This window comes from Pelobates fuscus, chromosome 3, assembly GCF_036172605.1.
Source record: "Pelobates fuscus isolate aPelFus1 chromosome 3, aPelFus1.pri, whole genome shotgun sequence".
Classification (NCBI taxonomy): Eukaryota; Metazoa; Chordata; class Amphibia; order Anura; family Pelobatidae; genus Pelobates; species Pelobates fuscus.
Window position 1 is genome coordinate 398,295,517 of NC_086319.1, and position 13,009 is coordinate 398,308,525.

General features: G+C 39.7%; 4 non-coding genes across 4 annotated transcripts; all 4 read right to left on the reverse strand.

The window, feature by feature from the left end:
- Positions 1–4,747: 4,747 nt before the first annotated feature.
- TRNAH-GUG (transfer RNA histidin (anticodon GUG)) lies at positions 4,748–4,819 on the reverse strand. The gene has a single exon. It is a non-coding gene; the product is annotated as a tRNA-His (tRNA).
- An 8-nt stretch (positions 4,820–4,827) lies between these two features.
- Positions 4,828–4,900, reverse strand: TRNAR-ACG (transfer RNA arginine (anticodon ACG)). Its single transcript has one exon. It is a non-coding gene; the product is annotated as a tRNA-Arg (tRNA).
- Positions 4,901–6,045: 1,145 nt separating this feature from the next.
- TRNAR-ACG (transfer RNA arginine (anticodon ACG)) lies at positions 6,046–6,118 on the reverse strand. Its single transcript has one exon. It is a non-coding gene; the product is annotated as a tRNA-Arg (tRNA).
- A 1,145-nt stretch (positions 6,119–7,263) lies between these two features.
- Positions 7,264–7,336, reverse strand: TRNAR-ACG (transfer RNA arginine (anticodon ACG)). Its single transcript has one exon. It is a non-coding gene; the product is annotated as a tRNA-Arg (tRNA).
- Positions 7,337–13,009: the final 5,673 nt, after the last annotated feature.

Below are 13,009 nucleotides of genomic sequence, written 5' to 3' on the forward strand. Positions count from 1 at the left end.
GTGCGTTTTTTACATATGGATTGCATTTGTGCTGGGCATTTTTTATATTTCACATGTGCCACTAAGTTCAAACCCCCCAAATTATGTTCAGCTAAGTCTTCTGAGTAAAATGACACCCCCATTGTATGTCTTTGGCACTAGTTCGTGAAGCTACAGTGCCATATAGGAGACCTGTCCTTTTCAGTACTCACAGTAGAATTTTGAGAGACGGATTTAATGAGCCTATGCTTCCATTTGGGGTATTATAACAGTTTGACTGTTCAAAAAAAACCCACAAAGGCCTACCATTTGTAAAAGTAGACACTCCAGGGTATCTCATAAGGTGCATATTGTGCCTTAACATGCCCCCATTTTTTCACCAATAGATGCCAAAGTATGTGGTATAAAATAATTTTGTGCGTTTTTTACATATGGATTGCATTTGTGCTGGGCATTTTGTATATTTCACATGTGCCACTAAGTTCATACCCCCCAAATTATGTTCAGCTAAGTCTTCTGAGTAAAATGACACCCCTATTGTATGTCTTTGGGACTATTTTGTGAAGCTACAGTGCCATATAGGAGACCAAGCCATATCAGTTTTTACCGAACTTTGAATTTTGACGCTGGGCCTATGTGCAATTTCCAAGCATCTTAGCATGTTTTAAATTCAAACTACCCCACAAAGGCCTACCATTTCTTAAAGTAGACACTCCAGGGTATCTCATAAGGTGCATATTGTGCCTTAACATGCCCCCATTTTTTCACCAATAGATGCCAAAGTATGTGGTATAAAATTATTTTGTGCGTTTTTTACATATGGATTGCATTTGTGCTGGGCATTTTGTATATTTCACATGTGCCACTAAGTTCATACCCCCCAAATTATGTTCAGCTAAGTCTTCTGAGTAAAATGACACCCCTATTGTATGTCTTTGGGACTATTTTGTGAAGCTACAGTGCCATATAGGAGACCAAGCCATATCAGTTTTTACCGAACTTTGAATTTTGACGCTGGGCCTATGTGCAATTTCCAAGCATCTTAGCAGGTATTAAATTCAAACTACCCCACAAAGGCCTACCATTTCTTAAAGTAGACACCCCAGGGTATTTCAAAAGGTATATTCTAAACCTTAGTGTAGGATCATTTTTTTGTTAGTTTGTACCAAGTCTAGTTGCAATTAGCATTTTTTCTGCCTTTTTGACACACACTTGGAGATGTTACTGTATATTTTGCTATCCTTATGAGTGCTACGGCAGTATAACACCTAATATGTTGCTCAGCTATGTCATCTTAGTGCAATGATACCCCCATATACAGAATAGTTGGGGTAAACTTATCCGGGGGTAGTACACAGTTATCTGCGTCCCGGGCAAAGCTGTCATGGATTCCGAAACCAAAACACAGACAGACCACAAAGAGAGAGAACACAGAGAGAGAAACTTGTAATACCGGTCCTTAGAATGGCCGGGCTATACAAGCAGAGAATTGTCAAGGTACAAGCCGAGGTCAAAGGAGTAAAGAGAAACGGAACAACGATAGGACAAGCCGAGGTCAAGGATCAGAGAAGACAGGATAAACGGTAGACAAAGCCAAGATTCGGTAACCAAAAATCACACCCCAAAACTGGTCTACTTATTCGGCCTGGGTGTGAAAAATTTTAAAACAATGGCCAATACATAGGCCGGGCTGAGAGGGGCAATCAGGGCAGTAATAGCTGGTCTCAACTCTTACGCCCCTCTTGTAACACACCCTGCACCTTTTCTGGGGGTTTTGTTTTTTAGGGGTTGGTGGAATCTTAAAGCAGAAGTGACCTGCCTCCATTCTTCTGCTAGGCTCCACTGATGGTCTCCTTGTGTGGCATTCTAGCAGCTTAGAAATTAGCTCAAACTGGAAAGAAAGAAAAGTGCTTTTCAGCCCAGCATTTGCCTTTTTAAAAATAACAAAGGCATTGTGGATTGCCATCTGCAAAAGGTATATGCCCACTTTTTTATACCATGCCCTGGTCTTTCTCATGATCAAATATGGCTGCATCAGTTGATCGGACAGGTCAACGCCCCCCATATGCCGATTATATTGCCGTATGCAGACTGGCACCCGTTTATATTCGTCTCTGCCACGAACTGCGCCCTGTACTTGAGTGCCAGCAGTTCATTCTGGCAGAGAGCTGCTGTTTCCCCCCTTTTCATTTTTTTGTTCGCTAGAGCCTTTGGGAAACCTGTGCGACTCTTCCGAATAGTGCCACAGGCCACGGTCTCGAAGCAATACAACATTTGTAACAGTGGGATGCTATTATAAAAGTTATCGATGTATAGATGATAACCTTTATTAAGTAGTGGCATTATTAAGTCCCAGACAATTTTTCCACTTGTCCCTACTGTATCTGGGCAACCTGGGGGATCAAGGTGGCTATCCCTTCCTTCGTATACACGGAAGGTGTATACGTAGCCACTGCCACTTTCACATAGTTTATAAAATTTGATCCCATATCGGGATCTTTTGGATGGGATATATTGTCTAAACCCCAGTCTTCCCTTAAACTTCATTAGGGACTCGTCAATGGAAATGTTTTTATTGGGGGTATATATAGCGGCAAATTTACTGTTAAAGTGGGCAATTAAAGGGCGTAGTTTGTAAAGAAGATCATACTGCGGATCACCTTTTGGGGGGCACTTGTTGTTATCACTAAAGTGCATAAATCTTAGTATGTCTTCATATCTTTCCCTTGTCATTGTCTCGGCAAAAATAGGAGTATTGCAAATAGGATGTTTAGCCCAATACATCCTAATTGTGGGCTTTTTAATTAGCCCCATTAACATGGTCAGTGCCCAGAATTGTTTAAATTCTGGCACACTGGTTGGGTACCATCTCTCTTTCCTAGAGATAAGAGAGTCTGGATTGCGTGCCAGATATTGCTCCGCATAGAGATTAGTCTGGGTGACTATCTCCCCAAAAATCTCATCCCCCAAGAACAGCTGCATAACATCCAGCGCACTATAGGCAGACAGGTCCGCCTGTATGCCAGGATTGCCTGTAAACACTGGGATGTCTGGGGAAAAATTATTAGGGGGTACCCAGTCATCTGCGCCATGGTCAGCATTAGGGGAATCGTCGATTTCTCCTGATGGTCCTGCAGTATCTGGCACATAGTCCATGTCCCCTGCATCCCCTGCGTCACTCCCTGCTTCACTCTCTGAGGCAGTGTCAGTCGCCTCTGAGTCTGCCGCTAACAGGGCATAAGCCTCCTCCGCGCTATACTTTCTAAACATTGTTAATACAGCTAACACAGCTAACAAAACTCTAACAAAAAAAAAAAAATTTTTTTTTTTTTTTTTTTTATACCCTAATTCCCACTAAATTCCACCCACCAAAATAACTAAATCACAAATTAATAAAATCAAATAATAAAATTTAACCCCTTAGGGTTACAAAAAACCTAAAAATTAACCCTTGAAAGTAAAAAAAAAAAAATAGATCACAGTAAAGTACTGTGACCTGTATATTGATCACTGCTAGCAGTGATCAAGCAGCAGGGAAAGGGTTAATTTTTTTTTTAACTCCACAAAAGTGAATTTTATACTTAAGTATAACTCTGCAATAAATCAGGGACACAATGTAGCACCGATCCGTCTCTCTCCACTTCACAAACCCACACGAGGTGGAGGGAGGCGGATCAGATATCCCAGCAGCATTGTGACCGCTGTGACTGGCTATCACAGCGATCACATGGGCTGGGATATCCGGATTTGCTGCTGCCGGTCTGCCCCTGACTCGGAGGGACCCAGCAACAGCATTAACCCCGCGATCGCCGGCACTGCGCGATCGCGGCGTTAATTTTAACGCGTGACGGACGAGGTCCGTCACTCGTCATTAACGCATTCCCCCGTGTGACGGACCTCGTCCGTCACTCGTCGTTAAGGGGTTAAACAAAAAAAATAAGCTATTGCACAATAACTGCTAAAAGAGATCACAAAACAATCTCTGAGATGCGTTTCACAATTTAACTGAGGAAGCTTTTTTAAGGGGGGAAATGTGTTTCAGAGATTGTTCCAAGTTGGATTCTTGAGTCATATTATATACCAAAATTTGGAAGCACCATGCGGGTTGGGTTGTCTCTAGGCAGGCAGACACCAGAGGCATTTCTGTGAGCTGAATTTCAAGACTCCTGTGCACAAGTGTAATTCTATATGGTATAATTTTATTAAGGTTTTACACTATACACATTTTTCCTGTTTTATTGTATGAATATATTATATGTACATATATGACCTGCCGGAAGTCTGTGCCTAGAGAAAAGGTGGATCTGATACCTATAAATAAGAAGAGGAGAGGGAGTCACCTATTTAAGAGTCCAATGCTTATAAACCAGAGCCAGATTGTGGGCTGTGGTTCATGTGAGTTGCCAATGCCTCTAGATGCTTTACTGCTTTATTAGATTTTTGGCTGTGTTAGTAAGTTGTCTCCACTATTATATCTTTTTCTATTTTTACTTTAGAGTTCAAAAGTTTGTTATTGTGTTTTTTTCTGGGATAATCACATTGTTCAATGTATTAAATCATGGTTGTTATATTGCAGTTGCGTTTACAATTTATAATTAGACTTTTAAAGGGGTACCAAGAATTAACACTTTGTTGTGATTTAGTGCAATATTAGATATTTGGCACTATTTACATTGTTTGCATTTTAAATATTGTTTAACTCCGACACTCACATGGTTAACAGTTGGGGTCAAAATATACTTAGCGCTGAAGAGAAGGAAAATAGAGATGCCGTGACCCGGATTCGAACCGGGGTTGCTGCGGCCACAACGCAGAGTACTAACCACTATACGATCACGGCACAGCAGCCGAGCCAGGTAGGAGTCGAACCTACAATCTTCTGATTCGTAGTCAGACGCGTTATCCATTGCGCCACTGGCCCATGTTTGGATCTAATGGGATCTGCCTCAACAGGAAAAAAAAGATATCCATAATAAAACTAAATTGAGATACAAAAGAAGTGTTTTGCAAAGTTGTTTAATTATTTTATCTTATCACTAAAAGTTTAACCTTTCCTTAAGTATTTCCTTAACTACTTATATGGCACCAACAAATTCCGCAGAGCTGGAATTGAACTAATTCAACTTAAATGTACTTTATTAAACAAAAAAAAAAATAAGCTATTGCACAATAACTGCTAAAAGAGATCACAAAACAATCTCTGAGATGCGTTTCACAATTTAACTGAGGAAGCTTTTTTAAGGGGGGAAATGTGTTTCAGAGATTGTTCCAAGTTGGATTCTTGAGTCATATTATATACCAAAATTTGGAAGCACCATGCGGGTTGGGTTGTCTCTAGGCAGGCAGACACCAGAGGCATTTCTGTGAGCTGAATTTCAAGACTCCTGTGCACAAGTGTAATTCTATATGGTATAATTTTATTAAGGTTTTACACTATACACATTTTTCCTGTTTTATTGTATGAATATATTATATGTACATATATGACCTGCCGGAAGTCTGTGCCTAGAGAAAAGGTGGATCTGATACCTATAAATAAGAAGAGGAGAGGGAGTCACCTATTTAAGAGTCCAATGCTTATAAACCAGAGCCAGATTGTGGGCTGTGGTTCATGTGAGTTGCCAATGCCTCTAGATGCTTTACTGCTTTATTAGATTTTTGGCTGTGTTAGTAAGTTGTCTCCACTATTATATCTTTTTCTATTTTTACTTTAGAGTTCAAAAGTTTGTTATTGTGTTTTTTTCTGGGATAATCACATTGTTCAATGTATTAAATCATGGTTGTTATATTGCAGTTGCGTTTACAATTTATAATTAGACTTTTAAAGGGGTACCAAGAATTAACACTTTGTTGTGATTTAGTGCAATATTAGATATTTAGCACTATTTACATTGTTTGCATTTTAAATATTGTTTAACTCCGACACTCACATGGTTAACAGTTGGGGTCAAAATGTACTTAGCGCTGAAGAGAAGGAAAATAGAGATGCCGTGACCGGGATTCGAACCGGGGTTGCTGCGGCCACAACGCAGAGTACTAACCACTATACGATCACGGCACAGCGGCCAAGCCAGGTAGGAGTCGAACCTACAATCTTCTGATTCGTAGTCAGACGCGTTATCCATTGCGCCACTGGCCCATGTTTGGATCTAATGGGATCTGCCTCAACAGGAAAAAAAAGATATCCATAATAAAACTAAATTGAGATACAAAAGAAGTGTTTTGCAAAGTTGTTTAATTATTTTATCTTATCACTAAAAGTTTAACCTTTCCTTAAGTATTTCCTTAACTACTTATATGGCACCAACAAATTCCGCAGAGCTGGAATTGAACTAATTCAACTTAAATGTACTTTATTAAACAAAAAAAAAAATAAGCTATTGCACAATAACTGCTAAAAGAGATCACAAAACAATCTCTGAGATGCGTTTCACAATTTAACTGAGGAAGCTTTTTTAAGGGGGGAAATGTGTTTCAGAGATTGTTCCAAGTTGGATTCTTGAGTCATATTATATACCAAAATTTGGAAGCACCATGCGGGTTGGGTTGTCTCTAGGCAGGCAGACACCAGAGGCATTTCTGTGAGCTGAATTTCAAGACTCCTGTGCACAAGTGTAATTCTATATGGTATAATTTTATTAAGGTTTTACACTATACACATTTTTCCTGTTTTATTGTATGAATATATTATATGTACATATATGACCTGCCGGAAGTCTGTGCCTAGAGAAAAGGTGGATCTGATACCTATAAATAAGAAGAGGAGAGGGAGTCACCTATTTAAGAGTCCAATGCTTATAAACCAGAGCCAGATTGTGGGCTGTGGTTCATGTGAGTTGCCAATGCCTCTAGATGCTTTACTGCTTTATTAGATTTTTGGCTGTGTTAGTAAGTTGTCTCCACTATTATATCTTTTTCTATTTTTACTTTAGAGTTCAAAAGTTTGTTATTGTGTTTTTTTCTGGGATAATCACATTGTTCAATGTATTAAATCATGGTTGTTATATTGCAGTTGCGTTTACAATTTATAATTAGACTTTTAAAGGGGTACCAAGAATTAACACTTTGTTGTGATTTAGTGCAATATTAGATATTTGGCACTATTTACATTGTTTGCATTTTAAATATTGTTTAACTCCGACACTCACATGGTTAACAGTTGGGGTCAAAATGTACTTAGCGCTGAAGAGAAGGAAAATAGAGATGCCGTGACCCAGATTCGAACCGGGGTTGCTGCGGCCACAACGCAGAGTACTAACCACTATACGATCACGGCACAGCGGCCGAGCCAGGTAGGAGTCGAACCTACAATCTTCTGATTCGTAGTCAGACGCGTTATCCATTGCGCCACTGGCCCATGTTTGGATCTAATGGGATCTGCCTCAACAGGAAAAAAAAGATATCCATAATAAAACTAAATTGAGATACAAAAGAAGTGTTTTGCAAAGTTGTTTAATTATTTTATCTTATCACTAAAAGTTTAACCTTTCCTTAAGTATTTCCTTAACTACTTATATGGCACCAACAAATTCCGCAGAGCTGGAATTGAACTAATTCAACTTAAAGTACTTTATTAACCCCTTAAGGACAGAGCTTCAGAAGCTTGTCTTTCACTTAATGACAACGGCATTTTTTGCATTTTTTGCTATTTGCGTTCAACTGCAATTTGCTTTTTACTTATTCATTGCACCGACACATATTATATACCGTTTTTTAAAGGACAGAAAGGGCTTTAATTTGATGTAACACATATATATATATAAATGCTTATTTATTATTAAAAAAATACAGAAATATGCAAAAAAATGAATTTTTGTGTGTTTTTTTTACAGTTTTTGCCATAATAATGTGTACATAATTAGTGCAGGTTAAGGAAAGTAATTAAAATTAAAATTCATTTAGTTGTTCTGAATTACAGAATATATAATGTGTCTGGGATTTTCAGGTTTTTTTGGTAGTTACAGGTCACAAAGCACAAGGAGTAAAATACACTTTTTATGTGGAGTGATTTTAGAATTTGGTATGTTTGTCTTGTAAGCCTAATAGCCATAAAAGAAAACAAAATTGCCACACAAAAGTATATATTTATATAAAGTAGACACCCCAGGCTATTTACCTAAGGTTGTTTTGACACTTTCTACGTAGTTATTTTACCGCCAACCTCTGCTAAATATTGGAGTAAAATTGTGTTTTTTGGGGGTTTTCGTACACAAACTTATAACAAAGAAATTCTCATGTGTATTTTGTAAAGTTGGTGTGTGCTATTCCTGTACAAAGTTTTATTATGTGTTCAGTTACTTCTGCTGAGTACAACGGTACCCCAATTGTATGTCTTTGGCACTATTTCGTGAAGCTACAGTGCCATATAGGAGACCTGTCCTTTTCAGTATTCACAGTAGAATTTTGAGAGACGGATTTAATGAGCCTATGCTTCCATTTGGGGTATTATAACAGTCTGTCTGTTCGAAAAAAAAACCCAAATGCCTACCATTTGTAAAAGTAGACACTCCAGGGTATCTCATAAGGTGCATATTGTGCCTTAACATGCCCCTATTTTTTTACCAATACATGCCAAAGTATGTGGTAAAAAATAATTTTGTGCGTTTTTTACATATGGATTGCATTTGTGCTGGGCATTTTGTATATTTCACATGTGCCACTAAGTTCAAACCCCCCAAATTATGTTCAGCTAAGTCTTCTGAGTAAAATGACACCCCCATTGTATGTCTCTGGCACTAGTTCGTGAAGCTACAGTGCTATATAGGAGACCTGTCCTTTTCAGTACTCACAGTAGAATTTTGAGAGACGGATTTAATGAGCCTATGCTTCCATTTGGGGTATTATAACAGTTTGACTGTTCAAAAAAAACCCACAAAGGCCTACCATTTGTAAAAGTAGACACTCCAGGGTATCTCATAAGGTGCATATTGTGCCTTAACATGCCCCCATTTTTTAACCAATAGATGCCAAAGTATGTGGTAAAAAATAATTTTGTGCGTTTTTTACATATGGATTGCATTTGTGCTGGGCATTTTGTATATTTCACATGTGCCACTAAGTTCAAACCCCCCAAATTATGTTCAGCTAAGTCTTCTGAGTAAAATGACACCCCCATTGTATGTCTTTGGCACTAGTTCGTGAAGCTACAGTGCCATATAGGAGACCTGTCCTTTTCAGTACTCACAGTAGAATTTTGAGAGACGGATTTAATGAGCCTATGCTTCCATTTGGGGTATTATAACAGTTTGACTGTTCAAAAAAAACCCACAAAGGCCTACCATTTGTAAAAGTAGACACTCCAGGGTATCTCATAAGGTGCATATTGTGCCTTAACATGCCCCCATTTTTTCACCAATAGATGCCAAAGTATGTGGTATAAAATAATTTTGTGCGTTTTTTACATATGGATTGCATTTGTGCTGGGCATTTTGTATATTTCACATGTGCCACTAAGTTCATACCCCCCAAATTATGTTCAGCTAAGTCTTCTGAGTAAAATGACACCCCTATTGTATGTCTTTGGGACTATTTTGTGAAGCTACAGTGCCATATAGGAGACCAAGCCATATCAGTTTTTACCGAACTTTGAATTTTGACGCTGGGCCTATGTGCAATTTCCAAGCATCTTAGCATGTTTTAAATTCAAACTACCCCACAAAGGCCTACCATTTCTTAAAGTAGACACTCCAGGGTATCTCATAAGGTGCATATTGTGCCTTAACATGCCCCCATTTTTTCACCAATAGATGCCAAAGTATGTGGTATAAAATTATTTTGTGCGTTTTTTACATATGGATTGCATTTGTGCTGGGCAGTTTGTATATTTCACATGTGCCACTAAGTTCATACCCCCCAAATTATGTTCAGCTAAGTCTTCTGAGTAAAATGACACCCCTATTGTATGTCTTTGGGACTATTTTGTGAAGCTACAGTGCCATATAGGAGACCAAGCCATATCAGTTTTTACCGAACTTTGAATTTTGACGCTGGGCCTATGTGCAATTTCCAAGCATCTTAGCAGGTATTAAATTCAAACTACCCCACAAAGGCCTACCATTTCTTAAAGTAGACACCCCAGGGTATTTCAAAAGGTATATTCTAAACCTTAGTGTAGGATCATTTTTTTGTTAGTTTGTACCAAGTCTAGTTGCAATTAGCATTTTTTCTGCCTTTTTGACACACACTTGGAGATGTTACTGTATATTTTGCTATCCTTATGAGTGCTACGGCAGTATAACACCTAATATGTTGCTCAGCTATGTCATCTTAGTGCAATGATACCCCCATATACAGAATAGTTGGGGTAAACTTATCCGGGGGTAGTACACAGTTATCTGCGTCCCGGGCAAAGCTGTCATGGATTCCGAAACCAAAACACAGACAGACCACAAAGAGAGAGAACACAGAGAGAGAAACTTGTAATACCGGTCCTTAGAATGGCCGGGCTATACAAGCAGAGAATTGTCAAGGTACAAGCCGAGGTCAAAGGAGTAAAGAGAAACGGAACAACGATAGGACAAGCCGAGGTCAAGGATCAGAGAAGACAGGATAAACGGTAGACAAAGCCAAGATTCGGTAACCAAAAATCACACCCCAAAACTGGTCTACTTATTCGGCCTGGGTGTGAAAAATTTTAAAACAATGGCCAATACATAGGCCGGGCTGAGAGGGGCAATCAGGGCAGTAATAGCTGGTCTCAACTCTTACGCCCCTCTTGTAACACACCCTGCACCTTTTCTGGGGGTTTTGTTTTTTAGGGGTTGGTGGAATCTTAAAGCAGAAGTGACCTGCCTCCATTCTTCTGCTAGGCTCCACTGATGGTCTCCTTGTGTGGCATTCTAGCAGCTTAGAAATTAGCTCAAACTGGAAAGAAAGAAAAGTGCTTTTCAGCCCAGCATTTGCCTTTTTAAAAATAACAAAGGCATTGTGGATTGCCATCTGCAAAAGGTATATGCCCACTTTTTTATACCATGCCCTGGTCTTTCTCATGATCAAATATGGCTGCATCAGTTGATCGGACAGGTCAACGCCCCCCATATGCCGATTATATTGCCGTATGCAGACTGGCACCCGTTTATATTCGTCTCTGCCACGAACTGCGACCCTCCGAGTGTTTTCACCATGGATGGTGGTTAAGATGAAAACATCCTTTTTATCCCTGTACTTGAGTGCCAGCAGTTCATTCTGGCAGAGAGCTGCTGTTTCCCCCCTTTTCATTTTTTTGTTCGCTAGAGCCTTTGGGAAACCTGTGCGACTCTTCCGAATAGTGCCACAGGCCACGGTCTCGAAGCAATACAACATTTGTAACAGTGGGATGCTATTATAAAAGTTATCGATGTATAGATGATAACCTTTATTAAGTAGTGGCATTATTAAGTCCCAGACAATTTTTCCACTTGTCCCTACTGTATCTGGGCAACCTGGGGGATCAAGGTGGCTATCCCTTCCTTCGTATACACGGAAGGTGTATACGTAGCCACTGCCACTTTCACATAGTTTATAAAATTTGATCCCATATCGGGATCTTTTGGATGGGATATATTGTCTAAACCCCAGTCTTCCCTTAAACTTCATTAGGGACTCGTCAATGGAAATGTTTTTATTGGGGGTATATATAGCGGCAAATTTACTGTTAAAGTGGGCAATTAAAGGGCGTAGTTTGTAAAGAAGATCATACTGCGGATCACCTTTTGGGGGGCACTTGTTGTTATCACTAAAGTGCATAAATCTTAGTATGTCTTCATATCTTTCCCTTGTCATTGTCTCGGCAAAAATAGGAGTATTGCAAATAGGATGTTTAGCCCAATACATCCTAATTGTGGGCTTTTTAATTAGCCCCATTAACATGGTCAGTGCCCAGAATTGTTTAAATTCTGGCACACTGGTTGGGTACCATCTCTCTTTCCTAGAGATAAGAGAGTCTGGATTGCGTGCCAGATATTGCTCCGCATAGAGATTAGTCTGGGTGACTATCTCCCCAAAAATCTCATCCCCCAAGAACAGCTGCATAACATCCAGCGCACTATAGGCAGACAGGTCCGCCTGTATGCCAGGATTGCCTGTAAACACTGGGATGTCTGGGGAAAAATTATTAGGGGGTACCCAGTCATCTGCGCCATGGTCAGCATTAGGGGAATCGTCGATTTCTCCTGATGGTCCTGCAGTATCTGGCACATAGTCCATGTCCCCTGCATCCCCTGCGTCACTCCCTGCTTTACTCTCTGAGGCAGTGTCAGTCGCCTCTGAGTCTGCCGCTAACAGGGCATAAGCCTCCTCCGCGCTATACTTTCTAAACATTGTTAATACAGCTAACACAGCTAACAAAACTCTAACAAAAAAAAAAAAAATTTTTTTTTTTTTTTTATACCCTAATTCCCACTAAATTCCACCCACCAAAATAACTAAATCACAAATTAATAAAATCTAATAATAAAATTTAACCCCTTAGGGTTACAAAAAACCTAAAAATTAACCCTTGAAAGTAAAAAAAAAAAAATAGATCACAGTAAAGTACTGTGACCTGTATATTGATCACTGCTAGCAGTGATCAAGCAGCAGGGAAAGGGTTAATTTTTTTTTTAACTCCACAAAAGTGAATTTTATACTTAAGTATAACTCTGCAATAAATCAGGGACACAATGTAGCACCGATCCGTCTCTCTCCACTTCACAAACCCACACGAGGTGGAGGGAGGCGGATCAGATATCCCAGCAGCATTGTGACCGCTGTGACTGGCTATCACAGCGATCACATGGGCTGGGATATCCGGATTTGCTGCTGCTGGTCTGCCCCTGACTCGGAGGGACCCAGCAACAGCATTAACCCCGCGATCGCCGGCACTGCGCGATCGCGGCGTTAATTTTAACGCGTGACGGACGAGGTCCGTCACTCGTCATTAACGCATTCCCCCGTGTGACGGACCTCGTCCGTCACTCGTCGTTAAGGGGTTAAACAAAAAAAAATAAGCTATTGCACAATAACTGCTAAAAGAGATCACAAAACAATCTCTGAGATGCGTTTCACAATTTAA